Genomic DNA, 14,944 nt, shown 5'->3' with positions numbered 1-14,944 from the left:
GTCAGTGGAGCACCGTGATTAGAGGGAGAGCTGATCACGTGACCCGAGTTCATGAATGGATGTCAATAATCCAAACAGTTGTGACAAAGGAGGTTCAACAGACTCTTTGTCTGATATTGGACTGTGAGATTATTCAACCTCAGCTCGCAAACGCTAAGTATTCAGTTTAAGAACAGCTGAATTGAGTTAAATTAATCAACCATGAGTAGGTTCGCTCTGAGAGAAGCGCGAACAACAATAATGGAGCCCCGACGTCTACGAATCACCATGGCAACCGCAAACAAAAAGTGGTTTTAAACTCTCTGGAATAACAAATCCTCAAGCAGGTAACGGCGAGTATGAGTGTGTATTCAGGAGGGGAAATAATAAGGCTGCAGCAGTCAAGGCCCGACCAAGAGAGGATTGATGAGGGAGAGAATTGCTGAATTTAGCCGAATATTCAATCAGACCTTTAACACACGGGTGAAAAGGAGTGGAACGGTACTACAGGTGCAGGCGGGGGCTAACGAGATTGAAATGAAGAATAAGAATTACATTTAAGAAATGGAGTACAGCAGAAATCATTCAATCGCAGTAGCTAAGGTGTTGATGATATAAACACAGATGCCATTATACAGTCATAAAGGAGACTGAATGAATAAAAACGGTTCTTCCTAATAGTGATTGGTGATGCACTGAGATGTTGGTACTGTATATCCAGAGCAGCATTGTTATCGGTGCAATGGTGAAAACAGCCTCACTGAGTTGTCCAAAATCACTCAGACGCTTTAACAAAATAACCCCATCCATCCATTTTCTTCCTCTTATCCTGTTAAGGGTTGTGGGGGGGCTGGAGCCTATCCCAGCAGCCTCTAGGTGAGAGGCAGTGTTCACCCTGGACAGGTCACCAGTCCATCTCAGGGCCAACACATAGAGACAGACAACCATTCACACTCACATTCACACCTACAGTCAATTTAGAGTATCAATCAGCCTCGTCCCCTCTTGATGTCTTTGGACTGTGGGAGGAAGCTGGAGTACCAGAGAGAACCCACACAGGAACAGGAGAACATGCAGACTCACACAGAAAGATCCTGTGCCTGAGCCGGGATTGGAACCTGGAACCTTCTTGCTGTGAGGCGACAGTTCTAACCACTGCACCACCGTGCTGCCCACAAAAGCAATTATCTATTACAATTTCAACTGTTTCTTTCCCCATTACAAGCAGATGTGAGAGTGTTTAAATGTAGCCTTAATCAGCAGTAAGTATAAGAAAACAGAAGTCTGGGCGCACAACAGTTCGAGCTCAACACACCAAAACTGCTGCATTATTAAAAATTGCATTGGCAGCTGCCTCTGTAAGCTCAGACAACAGTAGTGTTTGCGGGTACATAAGCCAGACAACCCAGTATGGCTGTTTTATTTGTCCATCGTCTGAGAGAGAAAGAAGTGCCAAGATTCTGATGTCATGAAGCACCTTTCAGAGGGTGCACATTTGACAACAAGAGAAGTAGCACCGCCTTCCCTATTCAGCCTCAGCAGCGTTCAGTGTGATGATTACATGTGCTTCTCTCTTCCTCACATCCAGTCCTTGACTCATCAGCAAAAGGTCAGAGCGATGATGAGGAAAGGCCAAGAGTCAAGATGCTGGAGGATTCACCACTGAAGAAGGTGACAGACAGCAATAAATAGAGCTCACGGTGAAACAGGCTTCATGTCATTTCACTGTTTGGAGAGAGAACGATGGAATTGTCTGCCATTTTTTTTGTGTTTGTGGTTTTTCTTTTAATATTCATGAAAAAAATGGCATGCTCTTTTTTTTGTGTATTTGTGCATCATCACAAGAGAAAGAGGTGCCTATAAAAGTATCCTTGACCCTTTGACATTTAACGAGACTGATCAACACAAGCAAGAAGGAATGTAATGTCAATCAAATGCAAACGCACTGTATTTTATGCTCCCCTCTTTTTCAGAATGTGCTGGAATGAGTCCGGCAGCGATTACAGTTGGAATGTGTGTGCGCAAAAGTCTCAATCAACTTTGCAGGCCAAAACATTGCTGACATCAGAGTCTCCAATGACCTTCAGGCGAGCTGCTGCCAAGATATCGAGTCAGTTTTTGAAGGGATTATAAAAATTGCTTTCTCTGGTGAGTGTGTCTGTGGGATCTCATCCTCTGAAACTGTGGGTCCTTCATAGTTGTAGACAGGTCTGTTGGTGTGTCTCTTGGATGCTCCCATTTCTTTTCTTTAATACTTGAATGTGTTAACAGTTATCATCAATACATTTCCCACCTATGTGTGTGTGTGTGTGTGTGTACATATATATATATATATATATATATATATATATATATATATATATATATATATATATATATATATATATATATATATACTGTATATATATGTACAGGTCTGCATGTGCACACATACATTTGATATGATTTTTAATAGGTTCTCTCTTTTTCCAACTCATCACGCGAACAGAAAAGAAGAGCATATAAGAGGCCATGCATTTTTTATGTACACTTACATATTTGCAGTATTTGCACCACCCAGGCCTGCAAATCCACATATAAATACGACATATACTTACACTTTCCTGTAACCACGTGTAGAAAAAAATGCTTTAAAGTTTCTTTACGTAAGTAGTGCTGTAATTCTTCGGTCTTAGAGAAAACATGACAAAGATGTGCGAAGGCTGTATACAGTGCATAGTAAAAGTAGTTCGTAAATCACACTAATTTATAGTAACTGTTCCATACAATTGTCCATCTATATTAACTTAGTTCCATATGTTCTGGAAAAATATCTTTATACAGTAAATCTTACTTTTTTTTTTTTTTTGGACTATTACTGTATACTGGACTTATTCCTGATGGTATACTGGGTTGTTCTGAACACCACATATTCTCCATTGTTTGTCAGCTATGTTGTTATTCTTTATATCTTTTTACATATATCTTATATAAACACAGTACGTGCGTGGTCAGCCTTGTTTTCCACACGTTAAACCAAAGAGCTTTCTTTTTTTATGTGATGTCAGGGATCGTAGGGATGCTGGCAGGCTACAGGAAGCTAGTAGCTGCCCAGGATGTCTTTTTTCAAAGCTCACGAGCCGCAAGCTCCAGCTTCATGTTTTAGACATACATGTTGCAGCAGAAATGTATCTGCAAGAGCTGACAATTTTTGTGTTGGTCACAGATCTCTGTTTGCCTATTTGGGACACTTTGTTGAGTGAATCTGGATTTACAATGCCATGAAGGCGGATCACTAATTATAAAGCCAAAAGAAACCCCAAACAAAACCAAACATGCTGATTTACAGCCTTGGTACTGAGCAAAGTCTTCAAGGTTACCTTACTATGCAGACCTGTCACTTCCCACCGTGATTGTCAGTTTAAGAGACAAATCGACTCAAGGGAGCTCATGATGTAGAGATCAGGGAAAACAGACGGGTGCTTTTGTGGCACAGCAAGTGCTTGTCTTGAGAGCTCCTGTGGGGAAAGATGACGTGCCCCGAGATATAAGACAGCCCCGTATAAGTGCCACAAGGGAACTATTTGGCATAAATGCATAATGAAATGCTCTTTTGCCTCAAATCATTTGCTGCGCTCAGTAAATGTCAGTATTGAAACATCTTTACAAGGCTATTTATAATTCTACACAGTGATGATTTTAAAGACTCCCTGTTGAGAACTAAAGACGATATATTTTCATAGCCGGTTGTTTTGTGATAGCGAAGACTGTTTAAACATGCAGAACACATGAATGTTCAGATCAAGCACAAAATACACCGAAGGAAAGAACAAATGGCAAAATACGACAGGCCCACAAACACAGTCAGCCGGGTAAGAACAGACAAAATAATTAGACAAGGTTAAATGTTATACTGAAAAAATAACCACATCAAAGTTATACACACTTTTGATAAGTAGCTAGTTAAAATACTGAGTGAAACGTCTGAACAAATATGCTTGAACGTTTTTGAAATGGATTTTATGTAGCGCTGTTCCTTCACAACAAGAAGGTTCAGGGCTCGAATCTGCCGGTCAGCTGGGGTCTTCCTATGTGGAGTTTGCGTGTTCTCCACCTGCATGCATGGGTTCTCTCCAGGTGCTCCCGCTTCTTCTCACACATCAACAACATGCAGTTTAGGCCTCAGCCCAGTGATAAACTGGCGCCTCACCTTTAGCCCAGTGACCGCTAGGATAAGCCCCAGTACCCCCTGTAATAAGCAGCGAGGACAATGGATGGATGGATATGAATGGCCTAAAAACTAACACCGGCACTATGGTGAGAAGTTGGAACAAAGGAGGTCTGTAGAGCAGGTCACATGATGTGCAGGACATTATACCTGTGGTCAAAACACAATTTGAGTGCTGCTTCAGGCAAAATAGTCTGAATATGTCCTTTCTTTTGAGATCTCCTTTGGGTGCCCATGCAGCTTAAACTTCTATTTATCATTTAAATAACAATAATGTGGCCCTTACAGGAATAAGCGGAAGAAAATGGATGGATGATGGATGGATGATGGATGGATGGATAGTTAGGCACCAACATAAAGGCTCCCATTCTTCATGAGTTCAAGTAAAAGATCTAAGATTCTTCTGTGCACACAAAAGTCTAGTAACCTCTTGACCTTTGCCTTTGCCAGCACGCTGATGAAACGGCTGGATTTGTGCATCGGTGAGTCCTGGCCTGGTGCAGTTCCAACAAACAACAGGACGCCTCACATGTCCCGGGTTTAAAGGGAGTCTGTGATAACCAACTTCATTTCACCACCATAAGCTTTTAGAAGATTTTATATGAAGAAATATCAGTGCCAGGGAAGAGGGGGAAAATGAAAATGAGAGGAGGAAGATTTCAGGAAAATGTTGAGAAAAAAGTCAAAATGTCAAGAATAGCATGTTCAGTGACAGCAGGAAAATCAAATGACTAATTCAGTGCTGTTGTCTACAGCAAACATAAATGAATCTATCATGTCCCACTGTAGTCTTTGTGTTTACTATATTGATTGACTTTTAAAAAGAGGTAGAACACAACAAATCAGCCATTTTCACATTTTCTTTTTGGTAGTCTTATTTATCCAGAAGTCTTTGCATCAACGTGGTAGCAGAGCAAAGAGACTGGGAGGAAAGTTGGAATATGGTAAACTGTCTAATTTGTTGTATCTTGATTCATTTTAAAAGTGATTAAGTGGAGCAAACAGGACATCAAACTGATCTAAAATGCCACCGTGACTTCAGGTCTGAGCTCTAACCTCCCTGCCACTGTAACTCCACCAGAAAGTTTCTGAACTGGTCTTTTACTGTATAGTTAGTTCTTTAAAAGTCAGTGATTGTATCAGCCCTATAACTTTATTCTCAACATTTCAACTTTTCACCAAAGTACATAATGTAAAAAAAAGAAAGAAGAAGAAACAATTTGATTTTGACTTTGCGCCTCAACATTTAGTCTTATTCTCTCAGTGGATGATGAAAAAAAACATCCTCCGCCTGTCTTTTTGACTCATCCCTGACGCTCTGATTGACCCTCAAGGCTTTGACATGATGCAATTTATATTCGGCACATGGTTTCCACATGCAGCGATCACTCTAGTGGTGTGAGAACATGTTCCAATCCTCACACCTTGCTGGTGAAACACCAACAAGCAGGCTCTCACCTGGAGATAGGTAACGTAAGGATTCTATCGAGCGATACCAATACTGCTTATAGATACTGATACTTATTGGTAGTATTATCCATACTATTCTCAATACTTTGCTGTAGAAAATAAAGAACTGACATGAAAAACTGTGAAAACGCATTCGTTACTTTATATTTGCCACAATGTAGGAAACTCAGTGTCTTTTATGACTTCTCTTTTGGCAGGGGCCACAAATTTCCTATGACAAACTATTAAGAAATGGTTGGGATTTTCAAAAGTTCATTCAATATTTAAGGAAGAATTATGTAACTATTCTTACGTGACTTGTCTTTTTGCCAGTGCAGCATTGACTGGCTAACAGTTGGGCTGTTTCCGAGTGAGGGAAACATGAAGCGATGATAATGGCTGTTACCTGCCGCTGTGTTTGTTTACAAGAAAGTTAATGTGCTTCATGGGGCGACAACAAGATGAGACCTGACAGAGTTTGTCTCAAAGGAAAATAAAACAGAACGACTAGGCAGCAAATTTAGGACATAAACTGACAGTGATATAAGCTGAAACACACAGACAAAGACCTCTCTACTGCTGCTGTAAGAAACATCTCCATACCTGTATGGGGATGTTTCATCTGCCTATGAGAACTGCAGTGCCTCACAAGAGCTACAGTACAAAACCGTAGGTGTGGCTGTGAGTGTGAATGGTTGTCTGTCTCTATGTGTTGGTCCTGAGATGGACTGGTGACCTCTCCAGGGTGAACCCTCTCGCCTGAAGGCTGCTGGGATAGGATCCAGCCCCTCGCGACCCTTAACAGGATAAGAGGAAGAAAATTGATGGATGCATGGATGAAGATGGAAGTGAAAGTCAGCTTGTTTGTGGATGGATCTGAAAGCTTCAAAACAGCATAACTTTCTTTATTAGGTTCATCAGTCATGGTAAAAACTCAGCACACGACGTGATTTAATTTTAATGAGTTTTGGCCCAACTATGTGAGTTTCTTTTGGTTGCAGTTCTTGGTCAGATCAAAAAACTCTTCTGCTGAGTTCTGTAGACAACTGTGCTGTTACCGTTGCTGTTTGCAGTACAACATGGTAGCAGCACTGCTGAAAAGATTTCCCTGTTTGGCCTTTTGCTGTACTCTTTGATCCTGTCATGCCTTGGTTGTACTACCTCCTCTTTCCTCTCGTCTACCACTGTTTTCTCCTCCTGCGTCTCGCCTGTTTGTTTTAGCCTGTAAGTGTATATGTGTGTGAGTGTGTTGTAGGTGAGTCCCTCCATCCTACATGCTACTCTGCAACCAAGTCTGAACTGTTTGCTCAGTGTAGGCCAAGTGCGTAGATTTTTGCTCACTCTCTCTCTGTCTCTGTCTGTCTGTCTGTCTCTCTCTCTCTCTGAGCCCAGATCAATTGCTTCACCACGATGCCTTCACCACCATCTGATCAGTCTCAATGCACATCCAAGCCTTCTCTGCTTGGCCTCATCCCTGCCTCTTGGAGTTTAGTTCAGAAATTTAACACAACAAAACTCTCCAATCAGTTCTACTGCTTTTGGGTCCAATCCAGCTCAGCCATAACAGTCTCATTCATTCTCGACAGGGAGCCTGTATGCAGTAAACAATCTGTAACCATGCAATGCTGATTGAAGCATGAATCCAGATTCTGTTACTACATTACCTGTGTGAGTCTACTTTTCAGTGTCCTGTTGAACTCTAAAATGAGATCGTTTGTTACTCTCTACTCACACAACTCCACTGCTGACTAACAGCACTCTCACTCATGAACTTGATGGTTATCTGTCAGGATCTATCACTTATACTCAGCAACATGCACTTTCATAGAGCTGACCTGACAAAAAGCTACTGAAGCATCCTAGAAACAGCTTTCTCTCTCTCTCTCTCTCTCTCTCTCTCTCTCTCTCTCTCTCTCTCTCTCTCTCTCTCTCACACACACACACACACACACACACATGCACACACCCAAACACAGCTTTGCACAACTATCCTTATTAGGACATTCCGTTAACTTCCATTAATGTGGACAGTTTAACATAAGCCCTTGTCCTAACTCTAACCAATCGATGTCTAAACCTAACCTCAATTCCCACCTTAACGCTGACTTTATCCAGGAGATGAGAAATTACGTTGAGCCTCGTTAGGACCAGCCTTTGTCCCGTGAGAACTAGCGTTCCTTATAAGGCTGGCGTTTATACCAGAAATGTCTCCAAGAGGGAGCAAAAACCAAGTATACACACACACACACACACACACACACACACACACACACACAGTGCTTCCTTTCACAGCAATTTGACAATGCTGATAGACCATCAGATGTGAGATGTGGTTTAAAGGATGTTGGAAATCACAGTTCATATCCTCTTTGCACACTCCACTGGCTCAGAAATGCAACAAAAATGGACCCTGAGAGGAAGGTAGGAAGTCAGGGTAGCTCTCTCTTTTCACAAGTTTAACACACTGCAAGGACAGGCTGCACATTCATTTATAGTCATCATTGTAATTGCATTTATCTTGACAGTGACTTCATATTTTCCCAAGGAATTTGGCAATAAACCTGTCAAGCTCAAGTTATATTACTGAACGTCACAAATTCAAAAATACTAGCACACATATCCCAGAGCAAGTCATCCTTAGGCACATATACAGAAAAAACATACTTTTTTCTGTAGCTAATAATAAAAATAACTGAATTGTGTTGCGTTCAGTCTCATTTGAGGCGAGAGGATGGTCCAATCTTGTGATGGTGATGTCTGAATCAGTCTACTGAACCGGGAAGTTCTAATGAGCTGTAACAGAGGACAAATATCCAGTTGGAACACGAGAGAAATGTAATCAGCTGCCATTCTTTCTGTCCACGTGGAAGATCCTTAAGGCTGTTTCGAAACTCAAACTAGTTTGTCACTTGGCATCGTAATGACTCAGATGATCATCTTCTTGTGAGCATGTTTATTTCATGGGGAAAAATGAGCAGTTTTCAACTCAGTCTTAAAAGTATTCTCTCAAACAGCAAAATCCTGTCTCTTTTACAAAATATGAATTACCCATTGTGACCTGAATGGATGAGCTCTTCCTGCCGATGCTCATACGTTGTCATAAAGGTATACTTTAATGCCCTTGTGCTCTCCACCGGCTCCTCAGGCGAACACCTGCAGTATATAACCACCACGGTCTGACCTCTGCTCTCACAATAGAATTTTCTTCAGCTAATGCATGTGGGGGTGGGGCGTGGGTACATGTAAGCTCTATGCAGGTGTTGAACAGGGCTATTTGTTCTTATAGAAACTTGTCCATATACAAGGGCATCAAGTGCACATGCACTTGAAAAAAAAAGCAGCGTGGAAAAGAGCCAACATTTTCTTAAAATGGCAGGTGATCAGAGTAACCATCGGTCCAGCCCAAGTCGACTTCAACCAATCAGATCAGTGAACCAAAACAGAAGGCAAAGCCAGTTGATAGAACTGTAAAAATATATTCTACTGATCTTACTTCCAAGAGGAAATACTCTCTAGTTCCTATGTAACTGATGTCATAGCGATATCTAGTAGTGTGTGTGCATGTGTATGTATGTGTGTGTGTGTCTGGTAGTTGGGGGAGCCAGGGTACTTATTCAGCACCCATCTCTGGGGTCCTTCACGTCGGGGTCAAGTCAAACTTGGGTCTTTCATATGGCTCAAACTGGCCTCATGGCAAACCCTACCACTTCTGACACCATATTCTGGGAAGGGTGAGGATAAGTCCCCCACCTTTATCTTGAAGCCATGGGGTGACAAACATCCTCACTCACTGCAACGGCACGGCAACGACCTGTGCTCCGTCACACCATCGCAGCGTCAAATACTTATGAGCGTATGCATTAACCATTGCAGGAGCCGACGTCGATGTTTTGATCAGACAGTCAAAACCTCGGCTGGTTTGGGCACAAACACATAACTTGAAGTCTTGCATGACGGTTTCTCGTGAGATCTTTTGACATTGTGGTCTCATGAAACCATTAGAGAAGCTCTCTGAGGCAGATTTCTGCCAGCAGCAAAGGTTTACAGTCAGATGACATCACAATGACTTGGTCATCAGGTCTTTGAAGTTTGTTTAGAACCAATTCTGCTCCGTGAATTATATGATGTTTTGTCGCCATCTACTGGTGTCACGGCAGAGCCGGGTCGTAACAACTGGCTTGAGTGTTACTAGAGGAAAAACTGGAACATAGTCAATACTACACCGATACTACTGCACACACATGGAAGTACTACACCCTCATGAGGCAAATATCTGACTATATATCTACTTAAGAGAGTAATACCATCCTACAAGGGCAAAACACCCTTGGGTGACAGCACTAAGGTTCTATTTCTTATCGGCTTCCCCTTCTAAGAGCTAATGCAACAAAAGAGGGACGCTGATGTATGCCTACTCTGGCATGAGCACTCACAACCAACTGTACCAGCTTAGGTCAAAGTATTCACTTGGCTAACCTTACCACAAATAAATTAAATAAATCAGTAACAAATTGATACAATATAAAATAAAAATCTGTAATCTGTAAAACTGGAGCAACATAAAGACCTGATCGGCGGAACTGGGAGGTGATACAGTGCAGGACTGTGCAAATGTACTATAATGTTTGGTTGGTGTGTGTGTGTGGTAGTTTGGTGGATCAAGCTTTTTTTTTCTGAGAACCCTGTACCCATCAGGAGAAGGCGATGTGTCAGAGCTTCCCCTGCGATGGATGACGATCTCATGAGGTCATGAGAAAAATGACAGAAAATCATCAAAACTGTGCACAAAGTATGACAGCAGCTCTGAGATTGCAAAACCTTCATGGAATATGACTGGGTGACCCGAGCTTCCAGCCATATCAGTCTGTAACATGTCAAATCTCATTTCACAACGGTAGTTGGAGCTATTATGTATGTAACTGAATGACTTCTCTATTTTCTTTAATACAACTGTGAAGCTTGATGAGGTGAACTTCAGCTCAGTGGTGTATAATGACAAAAGGAACATCAAAACATCCAGAGGGGAAAAAGAAACTGCATCCATTTACCTCCCTTGACTGTAGCATGCTGGTATAGCGAGCATCTTCCACCAACACACTGACACCAAAAAGAGCCGCTACTAGTGAAGTGCATCCAGCTGTCTTGTGGGGTACAGAGATTGCATGAGGGCAGGAGGTGAAGAAGAGCGGAAGGGTTGAGTCAGCCTTTAATGAGAAATTAATAGAGTGGCACATTAATGAGTCCTGAAACTGAAATAATTAAGTTGGAGTGAATATCTGGTTCCCTTCTCTTGAGGTCAGTGAGTTTTTTTTGAAAGGGGTTTTCAGGTAAATGCCTCCAATAAAGTCCGTGGTCAACACAAATTCAAGATATTTAATGTTTTTTTCTGTCAGTAAACCAACCACCTGTGAATCTCAAAGCTTTTGAACAGTGTGTATGTTGCTCTAAAGTCACTCGGGTCATCTGTCCATGGTGTCTGTTCACAGCATAACGTTGGCTTTATAATTTTGCATCTACAAAATTGCATCTATGTTTCAAAAACTGTTTGGGTTGTTCATTTGTGAAGACTATCTTGTGACACAGTAACTATTATGAGCAGTTATTAAAAAAAAACAACCCAAAAACAATTGGAACATCACTTGAGCGTTTGGTTGAGGGAATGCCAAGGTGATGCAGAAATAAGTCATCCCTGAGACAGATTGGAGGTTGAATCCAGGGTAAAAATGATCTATCATATCTATACTTTATGCCTGCATTTGTATTTTGCATGTTGTGTGCATGATTTTATGTATGACGTAGTTTGGATGATTTCTCTTGATTTTATTGCTTGATTTTAGATTGGCGTGTACAACCTCACTGTGGGAAGAATGAGGCTCTGAAGATATTACACAGTGTTTTAGGGACCTCTGCAGGTTAAACTTGTTCCTGACTCGCTGGGTAAATAATGGCATCTGGGATGTTCCATTGAGCAGATGTGAAAGGCCCGCCATAATGTACCACTGGTTAATGAAGGGGGTACATTAGGACATGACGACAAGCCTAAACCTAAAAACTTGGCTTTGCATTGATAGAAATACAACCAGCGACTAAAAACCTGTTTATGGGAAACCATGGAGATGGAGATGTTTTTGGGCATTTTCATTATTTTCACAGCAGGTCACAATAACAAATGTTGTAATATGTTTTTTGTATAAAATAGCCGGTACTTACTTGCATACAAAGAAACCCAACAACCCTTGGTCACAGGGGGACAAACATAAATTGAACACTTCAGTTTTTTTGTCCACAAATCAAGAAAAAAAGTGAAAAACATCACTTAAAATCTGATGTAAATTACTACTGTATGATTGGCAGCACAAAAAGAAACAGTGACATACAATATTGTTCCTCTTCAGGTGAACTTCCTTCGTCTTCACATGCAAAAACTCTGAAAGCCTTGATAAGGTTTGAGGCATTATCTGTCGTGGTCCGAACAATCTTTCCCCAAACGTTGTATTTGGTATGAATGTAATTAAGTGCACTGGCCAACAGTTCATAAGTATGTGTCCCTTTCAGCCTTTTACGAGCCAGAGCAACAGACTTTCTTTCTAGGCTATCTGGCTCTATCCAGTGGGCAGTCACCCCACTGAAACTTTGCCTATCAGCAGTTCGACTGTTTGTAGTGGTGGCGATGCATTTAACATTCTGCACTGCATTCTTAACTTAGTCTTTCATGTGCTTTATGTACTTGTCAATTCTCTCTTTCAGTGTTGTACACGACATGACCACGTAATCTGGTTGAGTATGCTGCATTAAATCAACAACCCCAGGCCGTTCAACAACTCCAAAAGGGTGCAAACCCTGGACAACAAAGATGACCACCGCAAGGTCTATGGTGTTTCTGCTGCTTTATTGAAGAACTGTCATCACCAGATGATTCTCCTCTCAGTTGAGTTGAAGTTGCAGCCAAGTGGTCCTTCAGAAGCGATCTGTGCTTTCTCTAGAAAATATAGTGACAATAAAAATAAAAATAATATTTACTCATAATTTAGTCAACTGACAACCAGAACAATTCTCGCAACATAATTCAAAATATTTTGCAAGGATTCAAGGACAATCTAAACTTCTACCATAGAGGCTACTTTGAGCGCACGTGGAACCTTTCCCATGAACACGAATCTTACATCTTCAAAGGGCCTTTAACATAAATCCTTTCAAAACACCTTTAAAAGCCTTTGCTAGCCTACACTGGTACTTGGCATAACTGGTCAAATTAGGCATACTTAGCTACTGCAGTTATCATGTTGAAAGTGTTTGCTTAAAAAAATGACAGGACATTACAGTTAAGTGAACACAAAACCGCACTGTACCAGGGTCCTGAAAATGGGAGAAAAACAGAGAATACTTGAATGTTGGTATCCTCTGATCACATCTCGACTCAAAGATGAACTACTGACAATAAAACAGGCGGAACGCACCACTTTCAGCCTGGCAGATCATGCCTTCAAACTAGCATAGCTGATTAGCCTGTTTTATGTTACTACGTTAAATAATGATATTACACCGGTGCGGTTTTCAGGCTGTGTCAATGAACATTTCTCTATCCAACAGTGTCATAACAAGTTGGAAACATAACTAGCATAGCACTGCTTACCTCCAAATGTTTCTTCAAGTTTGAAAGGGAGCTTTTAAACGTCAACAGTTCTTTGCGCTGAGGCAGGCATTGGACACACTGAAAACGCCAGGTCTCATTCTTTGCTCCTTTGAACTCAATGGCCAAGGATGGCTCTGCAATTCAGGTTTGGAGGGCTCAGGCTCAAGCTCAGCTGGTGTTGTTTTGGGGTCAATGTTCGATGTTTTTGTGTCGTTTTCTCAGAAATAGGGCCAATTCCGCTCGTGCTGCTTCAAAACGCACGCTCTGCTATCTTCATAGCTGATGGACCCATTACCCATCTAATCTCCAGTCACTTTTTAGGTGCATTGGCAAACAACATCACGTAATCAGTCGGCCTAGGCATTGGTCAAGTTATTTATTTTATTTATGCAAGAGTCTAAGGAATAGAACAAGTAACGGCATTAATTCCAAACAAATAGCGGAGTAAAGGAATAGAAAATTGCTGCATACTATATTTAAGCAAAAGTATAAGTATACAATAATTTATTTACTTAAGTCAGTACAGTATCATATCTATCTTTCTCTTTTTAACTCAAATGTAACTTATAATACTGGCCACAAAAGAGTGATGAACTATATCATGAGACATTAAAACATCAGTCACCATTTATGTGTCTTTTTAACAGTAGTCTACTAATCATGTTACTGTCACACGGTGGTGAGGTTGTCTTGTCTTGGGTTTGTTTTGTCCAGTCATTCCCTGTTTTATTTTGAAAAGTAACTCCTCTTGTTTCAGGTCACTCGCCCTTCCTCATGTGTCTCAGTCTGATTGTCTTAAGTGTTTCCACCTGTGCCCTATTTCCCACCATGTGTTTAAATAGTCTGTGTTCCCCTTGTCTTGTGCTAGACCAGAGTGTCTTTATTCATGACCTGCACCCTAGCGTTTGTCCATGCCTACAGCCATAGTGACCATTGAAGTAATTTCTTTTTGTTCTTAGTTTTTCGCACAACAAGTTTACATGTAAAGTCTATGAAGAGAGGTGAATAGATGTGAATTCGCTTGATTCCTCTGGCATCAGTGAAGTCACATCAACGGTCCTGGTGCCCGTAGTTGGTGTCCGACCGTGATATCCTGGCACTGATCCTCGCTAACAGGTCATCGAACTCAGCCCTCGTCAGCCTTAAGTACTGCTGGAAACAGAGGTCGTCCAGGCGCAGTTCCCGGAGAAAGTGGGGAAATTCACCCAGTTGTGTGCTCCTCCGGATTGTGTCATGGATCTGGATACAGCCGCGTTTGGTTTTCTGCAGTATCTGGGACTTCCACAACAGATACAAGTCAGCAACAGTTGTTAGGTCAGCCATGGTTGATGATGGAAAGAAATGGCAGATATAAATTCTCCTTGCAGGGGAAAAAGTTTGCGCGGATGACACGAATATAAACATATATCCAGTGATCAAATTTGTGCGAATTTTTGCGTCACGTTTGGTGTAAACACACCTTAAGGGGTCTGGACAGATGACACTTACCAGATCTGGTGAAAAGGCACTAAAGGCCCATTCATACCCTACGTGTCCGTCCCGTACGTCATGTCCGCCCGTTACGTATGAACCCTTCATACCTCCCAACGTCTGGTGTGCGTGACATGTCAATGTCCGGCAGGTGGCAGTGCCGAGGCATCAACAAAGATGGCAACTGTTGAAGAGCTCATTCTCTG

The 14,944-nt window shown here is 41.5% G+C and overlaps 1 long non-coding RNA gene across 3 annotated transcripts; it reads left to right on the top strand.

The window, feature by feature from the left end:
* Positions 1-37: 37 nt before the first annotated feature.
* LOC147253704 (uncharacterized) lies at positions 38-12,944 on the top strand. Of its 3 annotated transcripts, none has more exons than XR_015118578.1 (4): positions 38-326; positions 1,568-1,650; positions 1,953-2,127; positions 7,028-7,231. It is a non-coding gene; the product is annotated as an uncharacterized LOC147253704 (long non-coding RNA). The 3 variants fall into 3 exon arrangements; XR_015118579.1 differs by lacking the exon at positions 7,028-7,231 and adding an exon at positions 4,637-5,004; XR_015118577.1 differs by lacking the exon at positions 7,028-7,231 and adding an exon at positions 12,383-12,944 and having other exon boundaries at positions 40-326.
* Positions 12,945-14,944: the final 2,000 nt, after the last annotated feature.

The sequence above is a fragment of the Aulostomus chinensis genome, chromosome 11 (assembly GCF_037954235.1).
Source record: "Aulostomus chinensis isolate RoL2024-O1b breed Wild chromosome 11, RoL_Achi_v1.0, whole genome shotgun sequence".
In the NCBI taxonomy this organism is placed as follows: Eukaryota; Metazoa; Chordata; class Actinopteri; order Syngnathiformes; family Aulostomidae; genus Aulostomus; species Aulostomus chinensis.
This window is presented reverse-complemented; position numbering and strand designations above follow the sequence as displayed.